The sequence below is a fragment of the Triturus cristatus genome, chromosome 6, assembly GCF_964204655.1.
Source record: "Triturus cristatus chromosome 6, aTriCri1.1, whole genome shotgun sequence".
Taxonomy (NCBI): Eukaryota; Metazoa; Chordata; class Amphibia; order Caudata; family Salamandridae; genus Triturus; species Triturus cristatus.
This window is the reverse complement of record NC_140589.1, coordinates 881,966,587-881,993,279: the sequence shown is the minus strand read 5'-3', so window position 1 is coordinate 881,993,279 and position 26,693 is coordinate 881,966,587. Positions and strand designations below refer to the sequence as shown.

General features: G+C 45.8%; 21 non-coding genes across 21 annotated transcripts; 7 read left to right on the top strand and 14 right to left on the bottom strand.

The window, feature by feature from the left end:
• Window positions 1–568: 568 nt before the first annotated feature.
• LOC146818092 (U6 spliceosomal RNA) lies at window positions 569–675 on the bottom strand. Its single transcript, XR_014963378.1, has one exon. It is a non-coding gene; the product is annotated as a U6 spliceosomal RNA (small nuclear RNA).
• A 774-nt stretch (window positions 676–1,449) lies between these two features.
• Window positions 1,450–1,522, top strand: TRNAR-ACG (transfer RNA arginine (anticodon ACG)). Its single transcript has one exon. It is a non-coding gene; the product is annotated as a tRNA-Arg (tRNA).
• A 997-nt stretch (window positions 1,523–2,519) lies between these two features.
• Window positions 2,520–2,626, bottom strand: LOC146818090 (U6 spliceosomal RNA). Its single transcript, XR_014964423.1, has one exon. It is a non-coding gene; the product is annotated as a U6 spliceosomal RNA (small nuclear RNA).
• Window positions 2,627–3,398: 772 nt separating this feature from the next.
• Window positions 3,399–3,471, top strand: TRNAR-ACG (transfer RNA arginine (anticodon ACG)). The gene has a single exon. It is a non-coding gene; the product is annotated as a tRNA-Arg (tRNA).
• A 998-nt stretch (window positions 3,472–4,469) lies between these two features.
• On the bottom strand, window positions 4,470–4,576 carry LOC146818088 (U6 spliceosomal RNA). Its single transcript, XR_014963377.1, has one exon. It is a non-coding gene; the product is annotated as a U6 spliceosomal RNA (small nuclear RNA).
• A 774-nt stretch (window positions 4,577–5,350) lies between these two features.
• On the top strand, window positions 5,351–5,423 carry TRNAR-ACG (transfer RNA arginine (anticodon ACG)). Its single transcript has one exon. It is a non-coding gene; the product is annotated as a tRNA-Arg (tRNA).
• Window positions 5,424–6,430: 1,007 nt separating this feature from the next.
• On the bottom strand, window positions 6,431–6,537 carry LOC146818086 (U6 spliceosomal RNA). The gene has a single exon (XR_014963376.1). It is a non-coding gene; the product is annotated as a U6 spliceosomal RNA (small nuclear RNA).
• A 774-nt stretch (window positions 6,538–7,311) lies between these two features.
• TRNAR-ACG (transfer RNA arginine (anticodon ACG)) lies at window positions 7,312–7,384 on the top strand. The gene has a single exon. It is a non-coding gene; the product is annotated as a tRNA-Arg (tRNA).
• A 997-nt stretch (window positions 7,385–8,381) lies between these two features.
• LOC146818084 (U6 spliceosomal RNA) lies at window positions 8,382–8,488 on the bottom strand. Its single transcript, XR_014963375.1, has one exon. It is a non-coding gene; the product is annotated as a U6 spliceosomal RNA (small nuclear RNA).
• Window positions 8,489–9,262: 774 nt separating this feature from the next.
• TRNAR-ACG (transfer RNA arginine (anticodon ACG)) lies at window positions 9,263–9,335 on the top strand. Its single transcript has one exon. It is a non-coding gene; the product is annotated as a tRNA-Arg (tRNA).
• Window positions 9,336–10,332: 997 nt separating this feature from the next.
• Window positions 10,333–10,439, bottom strand: LOC146818082 (U6 spliceosomal RNA). The gene has a single exon (XR_014964422.1). It is a non-coding gene; the product is annotated as a U6 spliceosomal RNA (small nuclear RNA).
• A 772-nt stretch (window positions 10,440–11,211) lies between these two features.
• TRNAR-ACG (transfer RNA arginine (anticodon ACG)) lies at window positions 11,212–11,284 on the top strand. The gene has a single exon. It is a non-coding gene; the product is annotated as a tRNA-Arg (tRNA).
• A 1,007-nt stretch (window positions 11,285–12,291) lies between these two features.
• LOC146818080 (U6 spliceosomal RNA) lies at window positions 12,292–12,398 on the bottom strand. The gene has a single exon (XR_014963374.1). It is a non-coding gene; the product is annotated as a U6 spliceosomal RNA (small nuclear RNA).
• A 772-nt stretch (window positions 12,399–13,170) lies between these two features.
• Window positions 13,171–13,243, top strand: TRNAR-ACG (transfer RNA arginine (anticodon ACG)). Its single transcript has one exon. It is a non-coding gene; the product is annotated as a tRNA-Arg (tRNA).
• A 999-nt stretch (window positions 13,244–14,242) lies between these two features.
• Window positions 14,243–14,349, bottom strand: LOC146818078 (U6 spliceosomal RNA). Its single transcript, XR_014964495.1, has one exon. It is a non-coding gene; the product is annotated as a U6 spliceosomal RNA (small nuclear RNA).
• Window positions 14,350–16,184: 1,835 nt separating this feature from the next.
• Window positions 16,185–16,291, bottom strand: LOC146818077 (U6 spliceosomal RNA). The gene has a single exon (XR_014963372.1). It is a non-coding gene; the product is annotated as a U6 spliceosomal RNA (small nuclear RNA).
• A 1,833-nt stretch (window positions 16,292–18,124) lies between these two features.
• On the bottom strand, window positions 18,125–18,231 carry LOC146818076 (U6 spliceosomal RNA). Its single transcript, XR_014964494.1, has one exon. It is a non-coding gene; the product is annotated as a U6 spliceosomal RNA (small nuclear RNA).
• A 1,835-nt stretch (window positions 18,232–20,066) lies between these two features.
• LOC146818075 (U6 spliceosomal RNA) lies at window positions 20,067–20,173 on the bottom strand. Its single transcript, XR_014963371.1, has one exon. It is a non-coding gene; the product is annotated as a U6 spliceosomal RNA (small nuclear RNA).
• Window positions 20,174–22,006: 1,833 nt separating this feature from the next.
• Window positions 22,007–22,113, bottom strand: LOC146818074 (U6 spliceosomal RNA). The gene has a single exon (XR_014964493.1). It is a non-coding gene; the product is annotated as a U6 spliceosomal RNA (small nuclear RNA).
• A 1,835-nt stretch (window positions 22,114–23,948) lies between these two features.
• LOC146818073 (U6 spliceosomal RNA) lies at window positions 23,949–24,055 on the bottom strand. Its single transcript, XR_014963370.1, has one exon. It is a non-coding gene; the product is annotated as a U6 spliceosomal RNA (small nuclear RNA).
• Window positions 24,056–25,888: 1,833 nt separating this feature from the next.
• Window positions 25,889–25,995, bottom strand: LOC146818072 (U6 spliceosomal RNA). The gene has a single exon (XR_014964492.1). It is a non-coding gene; the product is annotated as a U6 spliceosomal RNA (small nuclear RNA).
• Between the last annotated feature and the right edge of the window lie 698 nt (window positions 25,996–26,693).

Here is a 26,693-nt window from a genome sequence, read left to right as displayed (position 1 = left end):
GAGCATCTTGCCCTGCTCCCTTCTGCCCCGATCGGCCCCGATCGGCCAAGACCTCTCTATTAGGGTGGAGGGTGAACATTTCTTGGACCTCAGAAACTGAGGGATGCAGCGCCGATATGTCCTCCAAGGGCCTAGAGGACCTGGTGCCCAATCATGCCTGGTGTTTTTCAGCTTACCCGACCAATCTGGTTGCAAGGCGGATTTTAACAGTACTGCTGAAAAGGGACTCCCAGACAGCCCTGAGGCCATCATTTGCATAGGCCCTCCCCTTCTCTTTCTCTTGCTTCCCACAAAGCAACGCATCGCTGGCAGCAGTATAGATTTGGGGGTTGTGAAGAATAATGACAGGGAGGCTGAAGAAGGGAAAGAAAAGTCCCAGAAGTCCTGCAGGCTTCCTTGCTAAATGCAGCTGGCCATAGAGTGCACCTTCATTACTGCGAGGTAAATACATTAAAAATGTTGAGGAGAGACAAATTGAAAAATAGATATTAGGAGGAAAGCACTGGAACCTGCTTTATTATTTCAATTAGTCTTGAAAACATAGAACATTTCTCTCCTGAAAGCTGGTAAAAATATGGAACGCTTCACGAATTTGCGTGTCATCCTTGCGCAGGGGCCATGCTAATCTTCTCTGTATCGTTCCAATTTTAGTATATGTGCCGCCGAAGCGAGCACACTTCATTGATGAACCTACAATGTTTATAAACTCTCTAAATCTACGGTCTCTAGACATAGAGTGGCCTGGCAGAGATGCTCGTATGGCCAGTAAGCATTCAAATCTGAGCCAATGGGCAAAAATGCATGAAGAGTAACAATCCATTATTCTTCACTGCATTTGTGGTCCAAGACTTCACCAATTGGAAGTATGTAGATTATGCCAGGGTTGCAAAGGCTCATGGTTCAGGCTACTGACAAGGAACATTGTGACATCATGCTGCCTGTGGAACAGTGATATTAAAGGTGAGACAGCTGCACAGTAGGTTAGGTGAAGGGCTCTGAGAGGTGAAAGGCAGCATGCTTGGGTCCCTGGACAAGGTGAGCCTATGACAAGGTGTCTGAATTTTCGCCTGTATTGTAATATTAAACACTTTATTGTTGTACCCGCCTGCTGATTAAGGAGTCCTCAAGATCAGCTCCACACAGACGTGGAACTGATGATGTTAATGCAGAATATTTAAGAAACTGAGGCTGATCTAAAACATTTCCTTGGACCTAGGACCATTTCCCCTGACTTTTAGGTCCTTCGTCCTCCTAAAGTCCTTTGTATAAGTTAGGAACACCTGACAGAACAGAATTTCAGGAGGTCAGGTGGGTTTACTTGTGTCTTCTGGTTGTGAGCAGTAAACGTGGCTAAAAAGGTTGATGGAATGGTGTTTTAAAACACACACACACACACACACACACAACTTCTGGTCCTCTTAAGGACAAAAATATGGGTAATCCTACATGGGGCCAGTGGCGCAATGGATATCGCGTCTGACTACGGATCAGAAGATTGTAGGTTCGACTCCTATCTGGCTCGAAAGGGTCATAGGTCCCTGTTTTATGGTATTCCTGTGGAATTCTTATTTACCTCAGACTTGTTGTAGGTTCAATATTCTCGAGCAGGACTCATCCAGCAGTCGTTCCATGGTAGGGCTGCAGTAATAGGACCACGGCTAGTTAAAAGTTTCCCATTTGCTGCTGGATTCTATGTGAAGGCCGTCATGTGGTGTGCTGCTTTTGTATTTCAACATGGGTCTCTGAGTCTCTAAACTAGGAAAAAATCTTGTTGAGAAAAGTGTGTGTGAGAGGGTCTGTGGGTGCAGGCAGGTGTGTGCACTTGAGTGCTGACCCATTTACATGTGTGAGAGGGACAAGCAAATTGCCTGTGGGATGTAGGCCTACAACTGGAACCAAGCAGCCAGGCAGAACCACAGGTAAGGAGAGAGGAAGGCAGTTCATTATTAGAGCAGGATCATGAGCATCTTGCCCTGCTCCCTTCTGCCCCGATCGGCCAAGACCTCTCTATTAGGGTGGAGGGTGAACATTTCTTGGACCTCAGAAACTGAGGGATGCAGCGCCGATATGTCCTCCAAGGGCCTAGAGGACCTGGTGCCCAATCATGCCTGGTGTTTTTCAGCTTACCCGACCAATCTGGTTGCAAGGCGGATTTTAACAGTACTGCTAAAAAGGGACTCCCAGACAGCCCTGAGGCCATCATTTGCATAGGCCCTCCCCTTCTCTTTCTCTTGCTTCCCACAAAGCAACGCATCGCTGGCAGCAGTATAGATTTGGGGGTTGTGAAGAATAATGACAGGGAGGCTGAAGAAGGGAAAGAAAAGTCCCAGAAGTCCTGCAGGCTTCCTTGCTAAATGCAGCTGGCCATAGAGTGCACATTCATTACTGCGAGGTAAATACATTAAAAATGTTGAGGAGAGACAAATTGAAAAATAGATATTAGGAGGAAAGCACTGGAACCTGCTTTATTATTTCAATTAGTCTTGAAAACATAGAACATTTCTCTCCTGAAAGCTGGTAAAAATATGGAACGCTTCACGAATTTGCGTGTCATCCTTGCGCAGGGGCCATGCTAATCTTCTCTGTATCGTTCCAATTTTATTATATGTGCCGCTGAAGCGAGCACACTTCATTGATGAACCTACAATGTTTATAAACTCTCTAAATCTACGGTCTCTAGACATAGGGTGGCCTGGCAGAGATGCTCGTATGGCCAGTAAGCATTCAAATCTGAGCCAATGGGCAAAAATGCATGAAGAGTAACAATCCATTATTCTTCACTGCATTTGTGGTCCAAGACTTCACCAATTGGAAGTATGTAGATTATGCCAGGGTTGCAAAGGCTCATGGTTCAGGCTACTGACAAGGAACATTGTGACATCATGCTGCCTGTGGAACAGTGATATTAAAGGTGAGACAGCTGCACAGTAGGTTAGGTGAAGGGCTCTGAGAGGTGAAAGGCAGCATGCTTGGGTCCCTGGACAAGGTGAGCCTATGACAAGGTGTCTGAATTTTCGCCTGTATTGTAATATTAAACACTTTATTGTTGTACCCGCCTGCTGATTAAGGAGTCCTCAAGATCAGCTCCACACAGACGTGGAACTGATGATGTTAATGCAGAATATTTAAGAAACTGAGGCTGATCTAAAACATTTCCTTGGACCTAGGACCATTTCCCCTGACTTTTAGGTCCTTCGTCCTCCTAAAGTACTTTGTATAAGTTAGGAACACCTGACAGAACAGAATTTCAGGAGGTCAGGTGGGTTTACTTGTGTCTTCTGGTTGTGAGCAGTAAACGTGGCTAAAAAGGTTGATGGAATGGTGTTTTAAAACACACACACACACACACACACAACTTCTGGTCCTCTTAAGGACAAAAGTATGGGTAATCCTACATGGGGCCAGTGGCGCAATGGATAACGCGTCTGACTACGGATCAGAAGATTGTAGGTTCGACTCCTATCTGGCTCGAAAGGGTCATAGGTCCCTGTTTTATGGTATTCCTGTGGAATTCTTATTTACCTCAGACTTGTTGTAGGTTCAATATTCTCGAGCAGGACTCATCCAGCAGTCGTTCCATGGTAGGGCTGCAGTAATAGGACCACGGCTAGTTAAAAGTTTCCCATTTGCTGCTGGATTCTATGTGAAGGCCGTCATGTGGTGTGCTGCTTTTGTATTTCAACATGGGTCTCTGAGTCTCTAAACTAGGAAAAAATCTTGTTGAGAAAAGTGTGTGTGAGAGGGTCTGTGGGTGCAGGCAGGTGTGTGCACTTGAGTGCTGACCCATTTACATGTGTGAGAGGGACAAGCAAATTGCCTGTGGGATGTAGGCCTACAACTGGAACCAAGCAGCCAGGCAGAACCACAGGTAAGGAGAGAGGAAGGCAGTTCATTATTAGAGCAGGATCATGAGCATCTTGCCCTGCTCCCTTCTGCCCACGATCGGCCAAGACCTCTCTATTAGGGTGGAGGGTGAACATTTCTTGGACCTCAGAAACTGAGGGATGCAGCGCCGATATGTCCTCCAAGGGCCTAGAGGACCTGGTGCCCAATCATGCCTGGTGTTTTTCAGCTTACCCGACCAATCTGGTTGCAAGGCGGATTTTAACAGTACTGCTGAAAAGGGACTCCCAGACAGCCCTGAGGCCATCATTTGCATAGGCCCTCCCCTTCTCTTTCTCTTGCTTCCCACAAAGCAACGCATCGCTGGCAGCAGTATAGATTTGGGGGTTGTGAAGAATAATGACAGGGAGGCTGAAGAAGGGAAAGAAAAGTCCCAGAAGTCCTGCAGGCTTCCTTGCTAAATGCAGCTGGCCATAGAGTGCACCTTCATTACTGCGAGGTAAATACATTAAAAATGTTGAGGAGAGACAAATTGAAAAATAGATATTAGGAGGAAAGCACTGGAACCTGCTTTATTATTTCAATTAGTCTTGAAAACATAGAACATTTCTCTCCTGAAAGCTGGTAAAAATATGGAACGCTTCACGAATTTGCGTGTCATCCTTGCGCAGGGGCCATGCTAATCTTCTCTGTATCGTTCCAATTTTAGTATATGTGCCGCCGAAGCGAGCACACTTCATTGATGAACCTACAATGTTTATAAACTCTCTAAATCTACGGTCTCTAGACATAGGGTGGCCTGGCAGAGATGCTCGTATGGCCAGTAAGCATTCAAATCTGAGCCAATGGGCAAAAATGCATGAAGAGTAACAATCCATTATTCTTCACTGCATTTGTGGTCCAAGACTTCACCAATTGGAAGTATGTAGATTATGCCAGGGTTGCAAAGGCTCATGGTTCAGGCTACTGACAAGGAACATTGTGACATCATGCTGCCTGTGGAACAGTGATATTAAAGGTGAGACAGCTGCACAGTAGGTTAGGTGAAGGGCTCTGAGAGGTGAAAGGCAGCATGCTTGGGTCCCTGGACAAGGTGAGCCTATGACAAGGTGTCTGAATTTTCGCCTGTATTGTAATATTAAACACTTTATTGTTGTACCCGCCTGCTGATTAAGGAGTCCTCAAGATCAGCTCCACACAGACGTGGAACTGATGATGTTAATGCAGAATATTTAAGAAACTGAGGCTGATCTAAAACATTTCCTTGGACCTAGGACCATTTCCCCTGACTTTTAGGTCCTTCGTCCTCCTAAAGTCCTTTGTATAAGTTAGGAACACCTGACAGAACAGAATTTCAGGAGGTCAGGTGGGTTTACTTGTGTCTTCTGGTTGTGAGCAGTAAACGTGGCTAAAAAGGTTGATGGAATGGTGTTTTAAAACACACACACACACACACACACACAACTTCTGGTCCTCTTAAGGACAAAAGTATGGGTAATCCTACATGGGGCCAGTGGCGCAATGGATAACGCGTCTGACTACGGATCAGAAGATTGTAGGTTCGACTCCTATCTGGCTCGAAAGGGTCATAGGTCCCTGTTTTATGGTATTCCTGTGGAATTCTTATTTACCTCAGACTTGTTGTAGGTTCAATATTCTCGAGCAGGACTCATCCAGCAGTCGTTCCATGGTAGGGCTGCAGTAATAGGACCACGGCTAGTTAAAAGTTTCCCATTTGCTGCTGGATTCTATGTGAAGGCCGTCATGTGGTGTGCTGCTTTTGTATTTCAACATGGGTCTCTGAGTCTCTAAACTAGGAAAAAATCTTGTTGAGAAAAGTGTGTGTGAGAGGGTCTGTGGGTGCAGGCAGGTGTGTGCACTTGAGTGCTGACCCATTTACATGTGTGAGAGGGACAAGCAAATTGCCTGTGGGATGTAGGCCTACAACTGGAACCAAGCAGCCAGGCAGAACCACAGGTAAGGAGAGAGGAAGGCAGTTCATTATTAGAGCAGGATCATGAGCATCTTGCCCTGCTCCCTTCTGCCCCGATCGGCCACGATCGGCCAAGACCTCTCTATTAGGGTGGAGGGTGAACATTTCTTGGACCTCAGAAACTGAGGGATGCAGCGCCGATATGTCCTCCAAGGGCCTAGAGGACCTGGTGCCCAATCATGCCTGGTGTTTTTCAGCTTACCCGACCAATCTGGTTGCAAGGCGGATTTTAACAGTACTGCTAAAAAGGGACTCCCAGACAGCCCTGAGGCCATCATTTGCATAGGCCCTCCCCTTCTCTTTCTCTTGCTTCCCACAAAGCAACGCATCGCTGGCAGCAGTATAGATTTGGGGGTTGTGAAGAATAATGACAGGGAGGCTGAAGAAGGGAAAGAAAAGTCCCAGAAGTCCTGCAGGCTTCCTTGCTAAATGCAGCTGGCCATAGAGTGCACCTTCATTACTGCGAGGTAAATACATTAAAAATGTTGAGGAGAGACAAATTGAAAAATAGATATTAGGAGGAAAGCACTGGAACCTGCTTTATTATTTCAATTAGTCTTGAAAACATAGAACATTTCTCTCCTGAAAGCTGGTAAAAATATGGAACGCTTCACGAATTTGCGTGTCATCCTTGCGCAGGGGCCATGCTAATCTTCTCTGTATCGTTCCAATTTTAGTATATGTGCCGCCGAAGCGAGCACACTTCATTGATGAACCTACAATGTTTATAAACTCTCTAAATCTACGGTCTCTAGACATAGGGTGGCCTGGCAGAGATGCTCGTATGGCCAGTAAGCATTCAAATCTGAGCCAATGGGCAAAAATGCATGAAGAGTAACAATCCATTATTCTTCACTGCATTTGTGGTCCAAGACTTCACCAATTGGAAGTATGTAGATTATGCCAGGGTTGCAAAGGCTCATGGTTCAGGCTACTGACAAGGAACATTGTGACATCATGCTGCCTGTGGAACAGTGATATTAAAGGTGAGACAGCTGCACAGTAGGTTAGGTGAAGGGCTCTGAGAGGTGAAAGGCAGCATGCTTGGGTCCCTGGACAAGGTGAGCCTATGACAAGGTGTCTGAATTTTCGCCTGTATTGTAATATTAAACACTTTATTGTTGTACCCGCCTGCTGATTAAGGAGTCCTCAAGATCAGCTCCACACAGACGTGGAACTGATGATGTTAATGCAGAATATTTAAGAAACTGAGGCTGATCTAAAACATTTCCTTGGACCTAGGACCATTTCCCCTGACTTTTAGGTCCTTCGTCCTCCTAAAGTCCTTTGTATAAGTTAGGAACACCTGACAGAACAGAATTTCAGGAGGTCAGGTGGGTTTACTTGTGTCTTCTGGTTGTGAGCAGTAAACGTGGCTAAAAAGGTTGATGGAATGGTGTTTTAAAACACACACACACACACACACACACAACTTCTGGTCCTCTTAAGGACAAAAGTATGGGTAATCCTACATGGGGCCAGTGGCGCAATGGATAACGCGTCTGACTACGGATCAGAAGATTGTAGGTTCGACTCCTATCTGGGTCATAGGTCTCTGTTTTATGGTATTCATGTGGAATTCTTATTTACCTCAGACTTGTTGTAGGTTCAATATTCTCGAGCAGGACTCATCCAGCAGTCGTTCCATGGTAGGGCTGCAGTAATAGGACCACGGCTAGTTAAAAGTTTCCCATTTGCTGCTGGATTCTATGTGAAGGCCGTCATGTGGTGTGCTGCTTTTGTATTTCAACATGGGTCTCTGAGTCTCTAAACTAGGAAAAAATCTTGTTGAGAAAAGTGTGTGTGAGAGGGTCTGTGGGTGCAGGCAGGTGTGTGCACTTGAGTGCTGACCCATTTACATGTGTGAGAGGGACAAGCAAATTGCCTGTGGGATGTAGGCCTACAACTGGAACCAAGCAGCCAGGCAGAACCACAGGTAAGGAGAGAGGAAGGCAGTTCATTATTAGAGCAGGATCATGAGCATCTTGCCCAGGCCCTTCTGCCCCGATCGGCCCCGATCGGCCAAGACCTCTCTATTAGGGTGGAGGGTGAACATTTCTTGGACCTCAGAAACTGAGGGATGCAGCGCCGATATGTCCTCCAAGGGCCTAGAGGACCTGGTGCCCAATCATGCCTGGTGTTTTTCAGCTTACCCGACCAATCTGGTTGCAAGGCGGATTTTAACAGTACTGCTGAAAAGGGACTCCCAGACAGCCCTGAGGCCATCATTTGCATAGGCCCTCCCCTTCTCTTTCTCTTGCTTCCCACAAAGCAACGCATCGCTGGCAGCAGTATAGATTTGGGGGTTGTGAAGAATAATGACAGGGAGGCTGAAGAAGGGAAAGAAAAGTCCCAGAAGTCCTGCAGGCTTCCTTGCTAAATGCAGCTGGCCATAGAGTGCACCTTCATTACTGCGAGGTAAATACATTAAAAATGTTGAGGAGAGACAAATTGAAAAATAGATATTAGGAGGAAAGCACTGGAACCTGCTTTATTATTTCAATTAGTCTTGAAAACATAGAACATTTCTCTCCTGAAAGCTGGTAAAAATATGGAACGCTTCACGAATTTGCGTGTCATCCTTGCGCAGGGGCCATGCTAATCTTCTCTGTATCGTTCCAATTTTAGTATATGTGCCGCCGAAGCGAGCACACTTCATTGATGAACCTACAATGTTTATAAACTCTCTAAATCTACGGTCTCTAGACATAGAGTGGCCTGGCAGAGATGCTCGTATGGCCAGTAAGCATTCAAATCTGAGCCAATGGGCAAAAATGCATGAAGAGTAACAATCCATTATTCTTCACTGCATTTGTGGTCCAAGACTTCACCAATTGGAAGTATGTAGATTATGCCAGGGTTGCAAAGGCTCATGGTTCAGGCTACTGACAAGGAACATTGTGACATCATGCTGCCTGTGGAACAGTGATATTAAAGGTGAGACAGCTGCACAGTAGGTTAGGTGAAGGGCTCTGAGAGGTGAAAGGCAGCATGCTTGGGTCCCTGGACAAGGTGAGCCTATGACAAGGTGTCTGAATTTTCGCCTGTATTGTAATATTAAACACTTTATTGTTGTACCCGCCTGCTGATTAAGGAGTCCTCAAGATCAGCTCCACACAGACGTGGAACTGATGATGTTAATGCAGAATATTTAAGAAACTGAGGCTGATCTAAAACATTTCCTTGGACCTAGGACCATTTCCCCTGACTTTTAGGTCCTTCGTCCTCCTAAAGTCCTTTGTATAAGTTAGGAACACCTGACAGAACAGAATTTCAGGAGGTCAGGTGGGTTTACTTGTGTCTTCTGGTTGTGAGCAGTAAACGTGGCTAAAAAGGTTGATGGAATGGTGTTTTAAAACACACACACACACACACACACACAACTTCTGGTCCTCTTAAGGACAAAAATATGGGTAATCCTACATGGGGCCAGTGGCGCAATGGATATCGCGTCTGACTACGGATCAGAAGATTGTAGGTTCGACTCCTATCTGGCTCGAAAGGGTCATAGGTCCCTGTTTTATGGTATTCCTGTGGAATTCTTATTTACCTCAGACTTGTTGTAGGTTCAATATTCTCGAGCAGGACTCATCCAGCAGTCGTTCCATGGTAGGGCTGCAGTAATAGGACCACGGCTAGTTAAAAGTTTCCCATTTGCTGCTGGATTCTATGTGAAGGCCGTCATGTGGTGTGCTGCTTTTGTATTTCAACATGGGTCTCTGAGTCTCTAAACTAGGAAAAAATCTTGTTGAGAAAAGTGTGTGTGAGAGGGTCTGTGGGTGCAGGCAGGTGTGTGCACTTGAGTGCTGACCCATTTACATGTGTGAGAGGGACAAGCAAATTGCCTGTGGGATGTAGGCCTACAACTGGAACCAAGCAGCCAGGCAGAACCACAGGTAAGGAGAGAGGAAGGCAGTTCATTATTAGAGCAGGATCATGAGCATCTTGCCCTGCTCCCTTCTGCCCCGATCGGCCAAGACCTCTCTATTAGGGTGGAGGGTGAACATTTCTTGGACCTCAGAAACTGAGGGATGCAGCGCCGATATGTCCTCCAAGGGCCTAGAGGACCTGGTGCCCAATCATGCCTGGTGTTTTTCAGCTTACCCGACCAATCTGGTTGCAAGGCGGATTTTAACAGTACTGCTAAAAAGGGACTCCCAGACAGCCCTGAGGCCATCATTTGCATAGGCCCTCCCCTTCTCTTTCTCTTGCTTCCCACAAAGCAACGCATCGCTGGCAGCAGTATAGATTTGGGGGTTGTGAAGAATAATGACAGGGAGGCTGAAGAAGGGAAAGAAAAGTCCCAGAAGTCCTGCAGGCTTCCTTGCTAAATGCAGCTGGCCATAGAGTGCACATTCATTACTGCGAGGTAAATACATTAAAAATGTTGAGGAGAGACAAATTGAAAAATAGATATTAGGAGGAAAGCACTGGAACCTGCTTTATTATTTCAATTAGTCTTGAAAACATAGAACATTTCTCTCCTGAAAGCTGGTAAAAATATGGAACGCTTCACGAATTTGCGTGTCATCCTTGCGCAGGGGCCATGCTAATCTTCTCTGTATCGTTCCAATTTTATTATATGTGCCGCTGAAGCGAGCACACTTCATTGATGAACCTACAATGTTTATAAACTCTCTAAATCTACGGTCTCTAGACATAGGGTGGCCTGGCAGAGATGCTCGTATGGCCAGTAAGCATTCAAATCTGAGCCAATGGGCAAAAATGCATGAAGAGTAACAATCCATTATTCTTCACTGCATTTGTGGTCCAAGACTTCACCAATTGGAAGTATGTAGATTATGCCAGGGTTGCAAAGGCTCATGGTTCAGGCTACTGACAAGGAACATTGTGACATCATGCTGCCTGTGGAACAGTGATATTAAAGGTGAGACAGCTGCACAGTAGGTTAGGTGAAGGGCTCTGAGAGGTGAAAGGCAGCATGCTTGGGTCCCTGGACAAGGTGAGCCTATGACAAGGTGTCTGAATTTTCGCCTGTATTGTAATATTAAACACTTTATTGTTGTACCCGCCTGCTGATTAAGGAGTCCTCAAGATCAGCTCCACACAGACGTGGAACTGATGATGTTAATGCAGAATATTTAAGAAACTGAGGCTGATCTAAAACATTTCCTTGGACCTAGGACCATTTCCCCTGACTTTTAGGTCCTTCGTCCTCCTAAAGTACTTTGTATAAGTTAGGAACACCTGACAGAACAGAATTTCAGGAGGTCAGGTGGGTTTACTTGTGTCTTCTGGTTGTGAGCAGTAAACGTGGCTAAAAAGGTTGATGGAATGGTGTTTTAAAACACACACACACACACACACACAACTTCTGGTCCTCTTAAGGACAAAAGTATGGGTAATCCTACATGGGGCCAGTGGCGCAATGGATAACGCGTCTGACTACGGATCAGAAGATTGTAGGTTCGACTCCTATCTGGCTCGAAAGGGTCATAGGTCCCTGTTTTATGGTATTCCTGTGGAATTCTTATTTACCTCAGACTTGTTGTAGGTTCAATATTCTCGAGCAGGACTCATCCAGCAGTCGTTCCATGGTAGGGCTGCAGTAATAGGACCACGGCTAGTTAAAAGTTTCCCATTTGCTGCTGGATTCTATGTGAAGGCCGTCATGTGGTGTGCTGCTTTTGTATTTCAACATGGGTCTCTGAGTCTCTAAACTAGGAAAAAATCTTGTTGAGAAAAGTGTGTGTGAGAGGGTCTGTGGGTGCAGGCAGGTGTGTGCACTTGAGTGCTGACCCATTTACATGTGTGAGAGGGACAAGCAAATTGCCTGTGGGATGTAGGCCTACAACTGGAACCAAGCAGCCAGGCAGAACCACAGGTAAGGAGAGAGGAAGGCAGTTCATTATTAGAGCAGGATCATGAGCATCTTGCCCTGCTCCCTTCTGCCCCGATCGGCCACGATCGGCCAAGACCTCTCTATTAGGGTGGAGGGTGAACATTTCTTGGACCTCAGAAACTGAGGGATGCAGCGCCGATATGTCCTCCAAGGGCCTAGAGGACCTGGTGCCCAATCATGCCTGGTGTTTTTCAGCTTACCCGACCAATCTGGTTGCAAGGCGGATTTTAACAGTACTGCTGAAAAGGGACTCCCAGACAGCCCTGAGGCCATCATTTGCATAGGCCCTCCCCTTCTCTTTCTCTTGCTTCCCACAAAGCAACGCATCGCTGGCAGCAGTATAGATTTGGGGGTTGTGAAGAATAATGACAGGGAGGCTGAAGAAGGGAAAGAAAAGTCCCAGAAGTCCTGCAGGCTTCCTTGCTAAATGCAGCTGGCCATAGAGTGCACCTTCATTACTGCGAGGTAAATACATTAAAAATGTTGAGGAGAGACAAATTGAAAAATAGATATTAGGAGGAAAGCACTGGAACCTGCTTTATTATTTCAATTAGTCTTGAAAACATAGAACATTTCTCTTCTGAAAGCTGGTAAAAATATGGAACGCTTCACGAATTTGCGTGTCATCCTTGCGCAGGGGCCATGCTAATCTTCTCTGTATCGTTCCAATTTTAGTATATGTGCCGCCGAAGCGAGCACACTTCATTGATGAACCTACAATGTTTATAAACTCTCTAAATCTACGGTCTCTAGACATAGGGTGGCCTGGCAGAGATGCTCGTATGGCCAGTAAGCATTCAAATCTGAGCCAATGGGCAAAAATGCATGAAGAGTAACAATCCATTATTCTTCACTGCATTTGTGGTCCAAGACTTCACCAATTGGAAGTATGTAGATTATGCCAGGGTTGCAAAGGCTCATGGATCAGGCTACTGACAAGGAACATTGTGACATCATGCTGCCTGTGGAACAGTGATATTAAAGGTGAGACAGCTGCACAGTAGGTTAGGTGAAGGGCTCTGAGAGGTGAAAGGCAGCATGCTTGGGTCCCTGGACAAGGTGAGCCTATGACAAGGTGTCTGAATTTTCGCCTGTATTGTAATATTAAACACTTTATTGTTGTACCCGCCTGCTGATTAAGGAGTCCTCAAGATCAGCTCCACACAGACGTGGAACTGATGATGTTAATGCAGAATATTTAAGAAACTGAGGCTGATCTAAAACATTTCCTTGGACCTAGGACCATTTCCCCTGACTTTTAGGTCCTTCGTCCTCCTAAAGTCCTTTGTATAAGTTAGGAACACCTGACAGAACAGAATTTCAGGAGGTCAGGTGGGTTTACTTGTGTCTTCTGGTTGTGAGCAGTAAACGTGGCTAAAAAGGTTGATGGAATGGTGTTTTAAAACACACACACACACACACACACAACTTCTGATCCTCTTAAGGACAAAAGTATGGGTAATCCTACATGGGGCCAGTGGCGCAATGGATAACGCGTCTGACTACGGATCAGAAGATTGTAGGTTCGACTCCTATCTGGCTCGAAAGGGTCATAGGTCCCTGTTTTATGGTATTCCTGTGGAATTCTTATTTACCTCAGACTTGTTGTAGGTTCAATATTCTCGAGCAGGACTCATCCAGCAGTCGTTCCATGGTAGGGCTGCAGTAATAGGACCACGGCCAGTTAAAAGTTTCCCATTTGCTGCTGGATTCTATGTGAAGGCCGTCATGTGGTGTGCTGCTTTTGTATTTCAACAAGGGTCTCTGAGTCTCTAAACTAGGAAAAAATCTTGTTGAGAAAAGTGTGTGTGAGAGGGTCTGTGGGTGCAGGCAGGTGTGTGCACTTGAGTGCTGACCCATTTACATGTGTGAGAGGGACAAGCAAATTGCCTGTGGGATGTAGGCCTACAACTGGAACAAAGCAGCCAGGCAGAACCACAGGTAAGGAGAGAGGAAGGCAGTTCATTATTAGAGCAGGATCATGAGCATCTTGCCCTGCTCCCTTCTGCCCACGATCGGCCAAGACCTCTCTATTAGGGTAGAGGGTGAACATTTCTTGGACCTCAGAAACTGAGGGATGCAGCGCCGATATGTCATCCAAGGGCCTAGAGGACCTGGCGCCCAATCATGCCTGGTGTTTTTCAGCTTACCCGACCAATCTGGTTGCAAGGCGGATTTTAACAGTACTGCTGAAAAGGGACTCCCAGACAGCCCTGAGGCCATCATTTGCATAGGCCCTCCCCTTCTCTTTCTCTTGCTTCCCACAAAGCAACGCATCGCTGGCAGCAGTATAGATTTGGGGGTTGTGAAGAATAATGACAGGGAGGCTGAAGAAGGGAAAGAAAAGTCCCAGAAGTCCTGCAGGCTTCCTTGCTAAATGCAGCTGGCCATAGAGTGCACCTTCATTACTGCGAGGTAAATACATTAAAAATGTTGAGGAGAGACAAATTGAAAAATAGATATTAGGAGGAAAGCACTGGAACCTGCTTTATTATTTCAATTAGTCTTGAAAACATAGAACATTTCTCTCCTGAAAGCTGGTATAAAATATGGAACGCTTCACGAATTTGCGTGTCATCCTTGCGCAGGGGCCATGCTAATCTTCTCTGTATCGTTCCAATTTTAGTATATGTGCCGCCGAAGCGAGCACACTTCATTGATGAACCTACAATGTTTATAAACTCTCTAAATCTACGGTCTCTAGACATAGGGTGGCCTGGCAGAGATGCTCGTATGGCCAGTAAGCATTCAAATCTGAGCCACTGGGCAAAAATGCATGAAGAGTAACAATCCATTATTCTTCACTGCATTTGGGGTCCAAGACTTCACCAATTGGAAGTATGTAGATTATGCCAGGGTTGCAAAGGCTCATGGTTCAGGCTACAGACAAGGAACATTGTGACATCTTGCTGCCTGTGGAACATATTAAAGGTGAGACAGCTGCACAGTAGGTTAGGTGAAGGGCTCTGAGAGGTGAAAGGCAGCATGCTTGGGTCCCTGGACAAGGTGAGCCTATGACAAGGTGTCTGAATTTTCGCCTGTATTGTAATATTAAACACTTTATTGTTGTACCCGCCTGCTGATTAAGGAGTCCTCAAGATCAGCTCCACACAGACGTGGAACTGATGATGTTAATGCAGACTATTTAAGAAACTGAGGCTGATCTAAAACATTTCCTTGGATCTAGGACCATTTCGCCTGACTTTTAGGTCCTTCGTCCTCCTAAAGTCCTTTGTATAAGTTAGGAACACCTGACAGAACAGAATTTCAGGAGGTCAGGTGGGTTTACTTGTGTCTTCTGGTTGTGAGCAGTAAACGTGGCTAAAAAGGTTGATGGAATGGTGTTTTAAAACACACACACACACACACAACTTCTGGTCCTCTTAAGGACAAAAGTATGGGTAATCCTACATGGGGCCAGTGGCGCAATGGATAACACGTCTGACTACGGATCAGAAGATTGTAGGTTCGACTCCTATCTGGCTCGAAAGGGTCATAGGTCCCTGTTTTATGGTATTCCTGTGGAATTCTTATTTACCTCAGACTTGTTGTAGGTTCAATATTCTCGAGCAGGACTCATCCAGCAGTCGTTCCATGGTAGGGCTGCAGTAATAGGACCACGGCCAGTTAAAAGTTTCCCATTTGCTGCTGGATTCTATGTGAAGGCCGTCATGTGGTGTGCTGCTTTTGTATTTCAACAAGGGTCTCTGAGTCTCTAAACTAGGAAAAAATCTTGTTGAGAAAAGTGTGTGTGAGAGGGTCTGTGGGTGCAGGCAGGTGTGTGCACTTGAGTGCTGACCCATTTACATGTGTGAGAGGGACAAGCAAATTGCCTGTGGGATGTAGGCCTACAACTGGAACAAAGCAGCCAGGCAGAACCACAGGTAAGGAGAGAGGAAGGCAGTTCATTATTAGAGCAGGATCATGAGCATCTTGCCCTGCTCCCTTCTGCCCACGATTGGCCAAGACCTCTCTATTAGGGTGGAGGGTGAACATTTCTTGGACCTCAGAAACTGAGGGATGCAGCGCTGATATGTCCTCCAAGGGCCTAGAGGACCTGGTGCCCAATCATGCCTGGTGTTTTTCAGCTTACCCGACCAATCTGGTTGCAAGGCGGATTTTAACAGTACTGCTGAAAAGGGACTCCCAGACAGCCCTGAGGCCATCATTTGCATAGGCCCTCCCCTTCTCTTTCTCTTGCTTCCCACAAAGCAACGCATCGCTGGCAGCAGTATAGATTTGGGGGTTGTGAAGAATAATGACAGGGAGGCTGAAGAAGGGAAAGAAAAGTCCCAGAAGTCCTGCAGGCTTCCTTGCTAAATGCAGCTGGCCATAGAGTGCACCTTCATTACTGCGAGGTAAATACATTAAAAATGTTGAGGAGGGACAAATTGAAAAATAGATATTAGGAGGAAAGCACTGGAACCTGCTTTATTATTTCAATTAGTCTTGAAAACATAGAACATTTCTCTCCTGAAAGCTGGTAAAAATATGGAACGCTTCACGAATTTGCGTGTCATCCTTGCGCAGGGGCCATGCTAATCTTCTCTGTATCGTTCCAATTTTAGTATATGTGCCGCCGAAGCGAGCACACTTCATTGATGAACCTACAATGTTTATAAACTCTCTAAATCTACGGTCTCTAGACATAGGGTGGCCTGGCAGAGATGCTCGTATGGCCAGTAAGCATTCAAATCTGAGCCAATGGGCAAAAATGCTTGAAGAGTAACAATCCATTATTCTTCACTGCATTTGTGGTCCAAGACTTCACCAATTGGAAGTATGTAGATCATGCCAGGGTTGCAAAGGCTCATGGTTCAGGCTACAGACAAGGAACATTGTGACATCATGCTGCCTGTGGAACAGTGATATTAAAGGTGAGACAGCTGCACAGTAGGTTAGGTGAAGGGCTCTGAGAGGTGAAAGGCAGCATGCTTGGGTCCCTGGACAAGGTGAGCCTATGACAAGGTGTCTGAATTTTCGCCTGTATTGTAATATTAAACACTTTATTGTTGTACCCGCCTGCTGATTAAGGAGTCCTCAAGATCAGCTCCACACAGACGTGGAACCGATGATGTTAATGCAGACTATTTAAGAAACTGAGGCTGATCTAAAACATTTCCTTGGATTTAGGACCATTTCGCCTGACTTTTAGGTCCTTCGTCCTCCTAAAGTCCTTTGTATAAGTTAGGAACACCTGACAGAACAGAATTTCAGGAGGTCAGGTGGGTTTACTTGTGTCTTCTGGTTGTGAGCAGTAAACGTGGCTAAAAAGGTTGATGGAATGGTGTTTTAAAACACACACACACACACACACACAACTTCTGGTCCTCTTAAGGACAAAAGTATGGGTAATCCTACATGGGGCCAGTGGCGCAATGGATAACGCGTCTGACTACGGATCAGAAGATTGTAGGTCTGGCTCGAAAGGGTCATAGGTCCCTGTTTTATGGTATTCCTGTGGAATTCTTATTTACCTCAGACTTGTTGTAGGTTCAATATTCTCGAGCAGGACTCATCCAGCAGTCGTTCCATGGTAGGGCTGCAGTAATAGGACCACGGCCAGTTAAAAGTTTCCCATTTGCTGCTGGATTCTATGTGAAGGCCGTCATGTGGTGTGCTGCTTTTGTATTTCAACAAGGGTCTCTGAGTCTCTAAACTAGGAAAAAATCTTGTTGAGAAAAGTGTGTGTGAGAGGGTCTGTGGGTGCAGGCAGGTGTGTGCACTTGAGTGCTGACCCATTTACATGTGTGAGAGGGACAAGCAAATTGCCTGTGGGATGTAGGCCTACAACTGGAACAAAGCAGCCAGGCAGAACCACAGGTAAGGAGAGAGGAAGGCAGTTCATTATTAGAGCAGGATCATGAGCATCTTGCCCTGCTCCCTTCTGCCCACGATCGGCCAAGACCTCTCTATTAGGGTGGAGGGTGAACATTTCTTGGACCTCAGAAACTGAGGGATGCAGCGCCGATATGTCATCCAAGGGCCTAGAGGACCTGGCGCCCAATCATGCCTGGTGTTTTTCAGCTTACCCGACCAATCTGGTTGCAAGGCGGATTTTAACAGTACTGCTGAAAAGGGACTCCCAGACAGCCCTGAGGCCATCATTTGCATAGGCCCTCCCCTTCTCTTTCTCTTGCTTCCCACAAAGCAACGCATCGCTGGCAGCACTATAGATTTGGGGGTTGTGAAGAATAATGACAGGGAGGCTGAAGAAGGGAAAGAAAAGTCCCAGAAGTCCTGCAGGCTTCCTTGCTAAATGCAGCTGGCCATAGAGTGCACCTTCATTACTGCGAGGTAAATACATTAAAAATGTTGAGGAGAGACAAATTGAAAAATAGATATTAGGAGGAAAGCACTGGAACCTGCTTTATTATTTCAATTAGTCTTGAAAACATAGAACATTTCTCTCCTGAAAGCTGGTATAAAATATGGAACGCTTCACGAATTTGCGTGTCATCCTTGCGCAGGGGCCATGCTAATCTTCTCTGTATCGTTCCAATTTTAGTATATGTGCCGCCGAAGCGAGCACACTTTATTGATGAACCTACAATGTTTATAAACTCTCTAAATCTACGGTCTCTAGACATAGGGTGGCCTGGCAGAGATGCTCGTATGGCCAGTAAGCATTCAAATCTGAGCCACTGGGCAAAAATGAATGAAGAGTAACAATCCATTATTCTTCACTGCATTTGTGGTCCAAGACTTCACCAATTGGAAGTATGTAGATTATGCCAGGGTTGCAAAGGCTCATGGTTCAGGCTACAGACAAGGAACATTGTGACATCATGCTGCCTGTGGAACATATTAAAGGTGAGACAGCTGCACAGTAGGTTAGGTGAAGGGCTCTGAGAGGTGAAAGGCAGCATGCTTGGGTCCCTGGACAAGGTGAGCCTATGACAAGGTGTCTGAATTTTCGCCTGTATTGTAATATTAAACACTTTATTGTTGTACCCGCCTGCTGATTAAGGAGTCCTCAAGATCAGCTCCACACAGACGTGGAACTGATGATGTTAATGCAGACTATTTAAGAAACTGAGGCTGATCTAAAACATTTCCTTGGATCTAGGACCATTTCGCCTGACTTTTAGGTCCTTCGTCCTCCTAAAGTCCTTTGTATAAGTTAGGAACACCTGACAGAACAGAATTTCAGGAGGTCAGGTGGGTTTACTTGTGTCTTCTGGTTGTGAGCAGTAAACGTGGCTAAAAAGGTTGATGGAATGGTGTTTTAAAACACACACACACACACACAACTTCTGGTCCTCTTAAGGACAAAAGTATGGGTAATCCTACATGGGGCCAGTGGCGCAATGGATAACACGTCTGACTACGGATCAGAAGATTGTAGGTTCGACTCCTATCTGGCTCGAAAGGGTCATAGGTCCCTGTTTTATGGTATTCCTGTGGAATTCTTATTTACCTCAGACTTGTTGTAGGTTCAATATTCTCGAGCAGGACTCATCCAGCAGTCGTTCCATGGTAGGGCTGCAGTAATAGGACCACGGCCAGTTAAAAGTTTCCCATTTGCTGCTGGATTCTATGTGAAGGCCGTCATGTGGTGTGCTGCTTTTGTATTTCAACATGGGTCTCTGAGTCTCTAAACTAGGAAAAAATCTTGTTGAGAAAAGTGTGTGTGAGAGGGTCTGTGGGTGCAGGCAGGTGTGTGCACTTGAGTGCTGACCCATTTACATGTGTGAGAGGGACAAGCAAATTGCCTGTGGGATGTAGGCCTACAACTGGAACAAAGCAGCCAGGCAGAACCACAGGTAAGGAGAGAGGAAGGCAGTTCATTATTAGAGCAGGATCATGAGCATCTTGCCCTGCTCCCTTCTGCCCACAATTGGCCAAGACCTCTCTATTAGGGTGGAGGGTGAACATTTCTTGGACCTCAGAAACTGAGGGATGCAGCGCTGATATGTCCTCCAAGGGCCTAGAGGACCTGGTGCCCAATCATGCCTGGTGTTTTTCAGCTTACCCGACCAATCTGGTTGCAAGGCGGATTTTAACAGTACTGCTGAAAAGGGACTCCCAGACAGCCCTGAGGCCATCATTTGCATAGGCCCTCCCCTTCTCTTTCTCTTGCTTCCCACAAAGCAACGCATCGCTGGCAGCAGTATAGATTTGGGGGTTGTGAAGAATAATGACAGGGAGGCTGAAGAAGGGAAAGAAAAGTCCCAGAAGTCCTGCAGGCTTCCTTGCTAAATGCAGCTGGCCATAGAGTGCACCTTCATTACTGCGAGGTAAATACATTAAAAATGTTGAGGAGGGACAAATTGAAAAATAGATATTAGGAGGAAAGCACTGGAACCTGCTTTATTATTTCAATTAGTCTTGAAAACATAGAACATTTCTCTCCTGAAAGCTGGTAAAAATATGGAACGCTTCACGAATTTGCGTGTCATCCTTGCGCAGGGGCCATGCTAATCTTCTCTGTATCGTTCCAATTTTAGTATATGTGCCGCCGAAGCGAGCACACTTCATTGATGAACCTACAATGTTTATAAACTCTCTAAATCTACGGTCTCTAGACATAGGGTGGCCTGGCAGAGATGCTCGTATGGCCAGTAAGCATTCAAATCTGAGCCAATGGGCAAAAATGCATGAAGAGTAACAATCCATTATTCTTCACTGCATTTGTGGTCCAAGACTTCACCAATTGGAAGTATGTAGATTATGCCAGGGTTGCAAAGGCTCATGGTTCAGGCTACAGACAAGGAACATTGTGACATCATGCTGCCTGTGGAACAGTGATATTAAAGGTGAGACAGCTGCACAGTAGGTTAGGTGAAGGGCTCTGAGAGGTGAAAGGCAGCATGCTTGGGTCCCTGGACAAGGTGAGCCTATGACAAGGTGTCTGAATTTTCGCCTGTATTGTAATATTAAACACTTTATTGTTGTACCCGCCTGCTGATTAAGGAGTCCTCAAGATCAGCTCCACACAGACGTGGAACCGATGATGTTAATGCAGACTATTTAAGAAACTGAGGCTGATCTAAAACATTTCCTTGGATTTAGGACCATTTCGCCTGACTTTTAGGTCCTTCGTCCTCCTAAAGTCCTTTGTATAAGTTAGGAACACCTGACAGAACAGAATTTCAGGAGGTCAGGTGGGTTTACTTGTGTCTTCTGGTTGTGAGCAGTAAACGTGGCTAAAAAGGTTGATGGAATGGTGTTTTAAAACACACACACACACACACACACAACTTCTGGTCCTCTTAAGGACAAAAGTATGGGTAATCCTACATGGGGCCAGTGGCGCAATGGATAACGCGTCTGACTACGGATCAGAAGATTGTAGGTCTGGCTCGAAAGGGTCATAGGTCCCTGTTTTATGGTATTCCTGTGGAATTCTTATTTACCTCAGACTTGTTGTAGGTTCAATATTCTCGAGCAGGACTCATCCAGCAGTCGTTCCATGGTAGGGCTGCAGTAATAGGACCACGGCCAGTTAAAAGTTTCCCATTTGCTGCTGGATTCTATGTGAAGGCCGTCATGTGGTGTGCTGCTTTTGTATTTCAACAAGGGTCTCTGAGTCTCTAAACTAGGAAAAAATCTTGTTGAGAAAAGTGTGTGTGAGAGGGTCTGTGGGTGCAGGCAGGTGTGTGCACTTGAGTGCTGACCCATTTACATGTGTGAGAGGGACAAGCAAATTGCCTGTGGGATGTAGGCCTACAACTGGAACAAAGCAGCCAGGCAGAACCACAGGTAAGGAGAGAGGAAGGCAGTTCATTATTAGAGCAGGATCATGAGCATCTTGCCCTGCTCCCTTCTGCCCACGATCGGCCAAGACCTCTCTATTAGGGTGGAGGGTGAACATTTCTTGGACCTCAGAAACTGAGGGATGCAGCGCCGATATGTCATCCAAGGGCCTAGAGGACCTGGCGCCCAATCATGCCTGGTGTTTTTCAGCTTACCCGACCAATCTGGTTGCAAGGCGGATTTTAACAGTACTGCTGAAAAGGGACTCCCAGACAGCCCTGAGGCCATCATTTGCATAGGCCCTCCCCTTCTCTTTCTCTTGCTTCCCACAAAGCAACGCATCGCTGGCAGCAGTATAGATTTGGGGGTTGTGAAGAATAATGACAGGGAGGCTGAATAAGGGAAAGAAAAGTCCCAGAAGTCCTGCAGGCTTCCTTGCTAAATGCAGCTGGCCATAGAGTGCACCTTCATTACTGCGAGGTAAATACATTAAAAATGTTGAGGAGAGACAAATTGAAAAATAGATATTAGGAGGAAAGCACTGGAACCTGCTTTATTATTTCAATTAGTCTTGAAAACATAGAACATTTCTCTCCTGAAAGCTGGTATAAAATATGGAACGCTTCACGAATTTGCGTGTCATCCTTGCGCAGGGGCCATGCTAATCTTCTCTGTATCGTTCCAATTTTAGTATATGTGCCGCCGAAGCGAGCACACTTCATTGATGAACCTACAATGTTTATAAACTCTCTAAATCTACGGTCTCTAGACATAGGGTGGCCTGGCAGAGATGCTCGTATGGCCAGTAAGCATTCAAATCTGAGCCACTGGGCAAAAATGCATGAAGAGTAACAATCCATTATTCTTCACTGCATTTGTGGTCCAAGACTTCACCAATTGGAAGTATGTAGATTATGCCAGGGTTGCAAAGGCTCATGGTTCAGGCTACAGACAAGGAACATTGTGACATCATGCTGCCTGTGGAACATATTAAAGGTGAGACAGCTGCACAGTAGGTTAGGTGAAGGGCTCTGAGAGGTGAAAGGCAGCATGCTTGGGTCCCTGGACAAGGTGAGCCTATGACAAGGTGTCTGAATTTTCGCCTGTATTGTAATATTAAACACTTTATTGTTGTACCCGCCTGCTGATTAAGGAGTCCTCAAGATCAGCTCCACACAGACGTGGAACTGATGATGTTAATGCAGACTATTTAAGAAACTGAGGCTGATCTAAAACATTTCCTTGGATCTAGGACCATTTCGCCTGACTTTTAGGTCCTTCGTCCTCCTAAAGTCCTTTGTATAAGTTAGGAACACCTGACAGAACAGAATTTCAGGAGGTCAGGTGGGTTTACTTGTGTCTTCTGGTTGTGAGCAGTAAACGTGGCTAAAAAGGTTGATGGAATGGTGTTTTAAAACACACACACACACACACAACTTCTGGTCCTCTTAAGGACAAAAGTATGGGTAATCCTACATGGGGCCAGTGGCGCAATGGATAACACGTCTGACTACGGATCAGAAGATTGTAGGTTCGACTCCTATCTGGCTCGAAAGGGTCATAGGTCCCTGTTTTATGGTATTCCTGTGGAATTCTTATTTACCTCAGACATGTTGTAGGTTCAATATTCTCGAGCAGGACTCATCCAGCAGTCGTTCCATGGTAGGGCTGCAGTAATAGGACCACGGCCAGTTAAAAGTTTCCCATTTGCTGCTGGATTCTATGTGAAGGCCGTCATGTGGTGTGCTGCTTTTGTATTTCAACATGGGTCTCTGAGTCTCTAAACTAGGAAAAAATCTTGTTGAGAAAAGTGTGTGTGAGAGGGTCTGTGGGTGCAGGCAGGTGTGTGCACTTGAGTGCTGACCCATTTACATGTGTGAGAGGGACAAGCAAATTGCCTGTGGGATGTAGGCCTACAACTGGAACAAAGCAGCCAGGCAGAACCACAGGTAAGGAGAGAGGAAGGCAGTTCATTATTAGAGCAGGATCATGAGCATCTTGCCCTGCTCCCTTCTGCCCACGATTGGCCAAGACCTCTCTATTAGGGTGGAGGGTGAACATTTCTTGGACCTCAGAAACTGAGGGATGCAGCGCTGATATGTCCTCCAAGGGCCTAGAGGACCTGGTGCCCAATCATGCCTGGTGTTTTTCAGCTTACCCGACCAATCTGGTTGCAAGGCGGATTTTAACAGTACTGCTGAAAAGGGACTCCCAGACAGCCCTGAGGCCATCATTTGCATAGGCCCTCCCCTTCTCTTTCTCTTGCTTCCCACAAAGCAACGCATCGCTGGCAGCAGTATAGATTTGGGGGTTGTGAAGAATAATGACAGGGAGGCTGAAGAAGGGAAAGAAAAGTCCCAGAAGTCCTGCAGGCTTCCTTGCTAAATGCAGCTGGCCATAGAGTGCACCTTCATTACTGCGAGGTAAATACATTAAAAATGTTGAGGAGGGACAAATTGAAAAATAGATATTAGGAGGAAAGCACTGGAACCTGCTTTATTATTTCAATTAGTCTTGAAAACATAGAACATTTCTCTCCTGAAAGCTGGTAAAAATATGGAACGCTTCACGAATTTGCGTGTCATCCTTGCGCAGGGGCCATGCTAATCTTCTCTGTATCGTTCCAATTTTAGTATATGTGCCGCCGAAGCGAGCACACTTCATTGATGAACCTACAATGTTTATAAACTCTCTAAATCTACGGTCTCTAGACATAGGGTGGCCTGGCAGAGATGCTCGTATGGCCAGTAAGCATTCAAATCTGAGCCAATGGGCAAAAATGCATGAAGAGTAACAATCCATTATTCTTCACTGCATTTGTGGTCCAAGACTTCACCAATTGGAAGTATGTAGATTATGCCAGGGTTGCAAAGGCTCATGGTTCAGGCTACAGACAAGGAACATTGTGACATCATGCTGCCTGTGGAACAGTGATATTAAAGGTGAGACAGCTGCACAGTAGGTTAGGTGAAGGGCTCTGAGAGGTGAAAGGCAGCATGCTTGGGTCCCTGGACAAGGTGAGCCTATGACAAGGTGTCTGAATTTTCGCCTGTATTGTAATATTAAACACTTTATTGTTGTACCCGCCTGCTGATTAAGGAGTCCTCAAGATCAGCTCCACACAGACGTGGAACCGATGATGTTAATGCAGACTATTTAAGAAACTGAGGCTGATCTAAAACATTTCCTTGGATTTAGGACCATTTCGCCTGACTTTTAGGTCCTTCGTCCTCCTAAAGTCCTTTGTATAAGTTAGGAACACCTGACAGAACAGAATTTCAGGAGGTCAGGTGGGTTTACTTGTGTCTTCTGGTTGTGAGCAGTAAACGTGGCTAAAAAGGTTGATGGAATGGTGTTTTAAAACACACACACACACACACACACAACTTCTGGTCCTCTTAAGGACAAAAGTATGGGTAATCCTACATGGGGCCAGTGGCGCAATGGATAACGCGTCTGACTACGGATCAGAAGATTGTAGGTCTGGCTCGAAAGGGTCATAGGTCCCTGTTTTATGGTATTCCTGTGGAATTCTTATTTACCTCAGACTTGTTGTAGGTTCAATATTCTCGAGCAGGACTCATCCAGCAGTCGTTCCATGGTAGGGCTGCAGTAATAGGACCACGGCCAGTTAAAAGTTTCCCATTTGCTGCTGGATTCTATGTGAAGGCTGTCATGTGGTGTGCTGCTTTTGTATTTCAACAAGGGTCTCTGAGTCTCTAAACTAGGAAAAAATCTTGTTGAGAAAAGTGTGTGTGAGAGGGTCTGTGGGTGCAGGCAGGTGTGTGCACTTGAGTGCTGACCCATTTACATGTGTGAGAGGGACAAGCAAATTGCCTGTGGGATGTAGGCCTACAACTGGAACAAAGCAGCCAGGCAGAACCACAGGTAAGGAGAGAGGAAGGCAGTTCATTATTAGAGCAGGATCATGAGCATCTTGCCCTGCTCCCTTCTGCCCACGATCGGCCAAGACCTCTCTATTAGGGTGGAGGGTGAACATTTCTTGGACCTCAGAAACTGAGGGATGCAGCGCCGATATGTCCTCCAAGGGCCTAGAGGACCTGGCGCCCAATCATGCCTGGTGTTTTTCAGCTTACCCGACCAATCTGGTTGCAAGGCGGATTTTAACAGTACTGCTGAAAAGGGACTCCCAGACAGCCCTGAGGCCATCATTTGCATAGGCCCTCCCCTTCTCTTTCTCTTGCTTCCCACAAAGCAACGCATCGCTGGCAGCAGTATAGATTTGGGGGTTGTGAAGAATAATGACAGGGAGGCTGAATAAGGGAAAGAAAAGTCCCAGAAGTCCTGCAGGCTTCCTTGCTAAATGCAGCTGGCCATAGAGTGCACCTTCATTACTGCGAGGTAAATACATTAAAAATGTTGAGGAGAGACAAATTGAAAAATAGATATTAGGAGGAAAGCACTGGAACCTGCTTTATTATTTCAATTAGTCTTGAAAACATAGAACATTTCTCTCCTGAAAGCTGGTATAAAATATGGAACGCTTCACGAATTTGCGTGTCATCCTTGCGCAGGGGCCATGCTAATCTTCTCTGTATCGTTCCAATTTTAGTATATGTGCCGCCGAAGCGAGCACACTTCATTGATGAACCTACAATGTTTATAAACTCTCTAAATCTACGGTCTCTAGACATAGGGTGGCCTGGCAGAGATGCTCGTATGGCCAGTAAGCATTCAAATCTGAGCCACTGGGCAAAAATGCATGAAGAGTAACAATCCATTATTCTTCACTGCATTTGTGGTCCAAGACTTCACCAATTGGAAGTATGTAGATTATGCCAGGGTTGCAAAGGCTCATGGTTCAGGCTACAGACAAGGAACATTGTGACATCATGCTGCCTGTGGAACATATTAAAGGTGAGACAGCTGCACAGTAGGTTAGGTGAAGGGCTCTGAGAGGTGAAAGGCAGCATGCTTGGGTCCCTGGACAAGGTGAGCCTATGACAAGGTGTCTGAATTTTCGCCTGTATTGTAATATTAAACACTTTATTGTTGTACCCGCCTGCTGATTAAGGAGTCCTCAAGATCAGCTCCACACAGACGTGGAACTGATGATGTTAATGCAGACTATTTAAGAAACTGAGGCTGATCTAAAACATTTCCTTGGATCTAGGACCATTTCGCCTGACTTTTAGGTCCTTCGTCCTCCTAAAGTCCTTTGTATAAGTTAGGAACACCTGACAGAACAGAATTTCAGGAGGTCAGGTGGGTTTACTTGTGTCTTCTGGTTGTGAGCAGTAAACGTGGCTAAAAAGGTTGATGGAATGGTGTTTT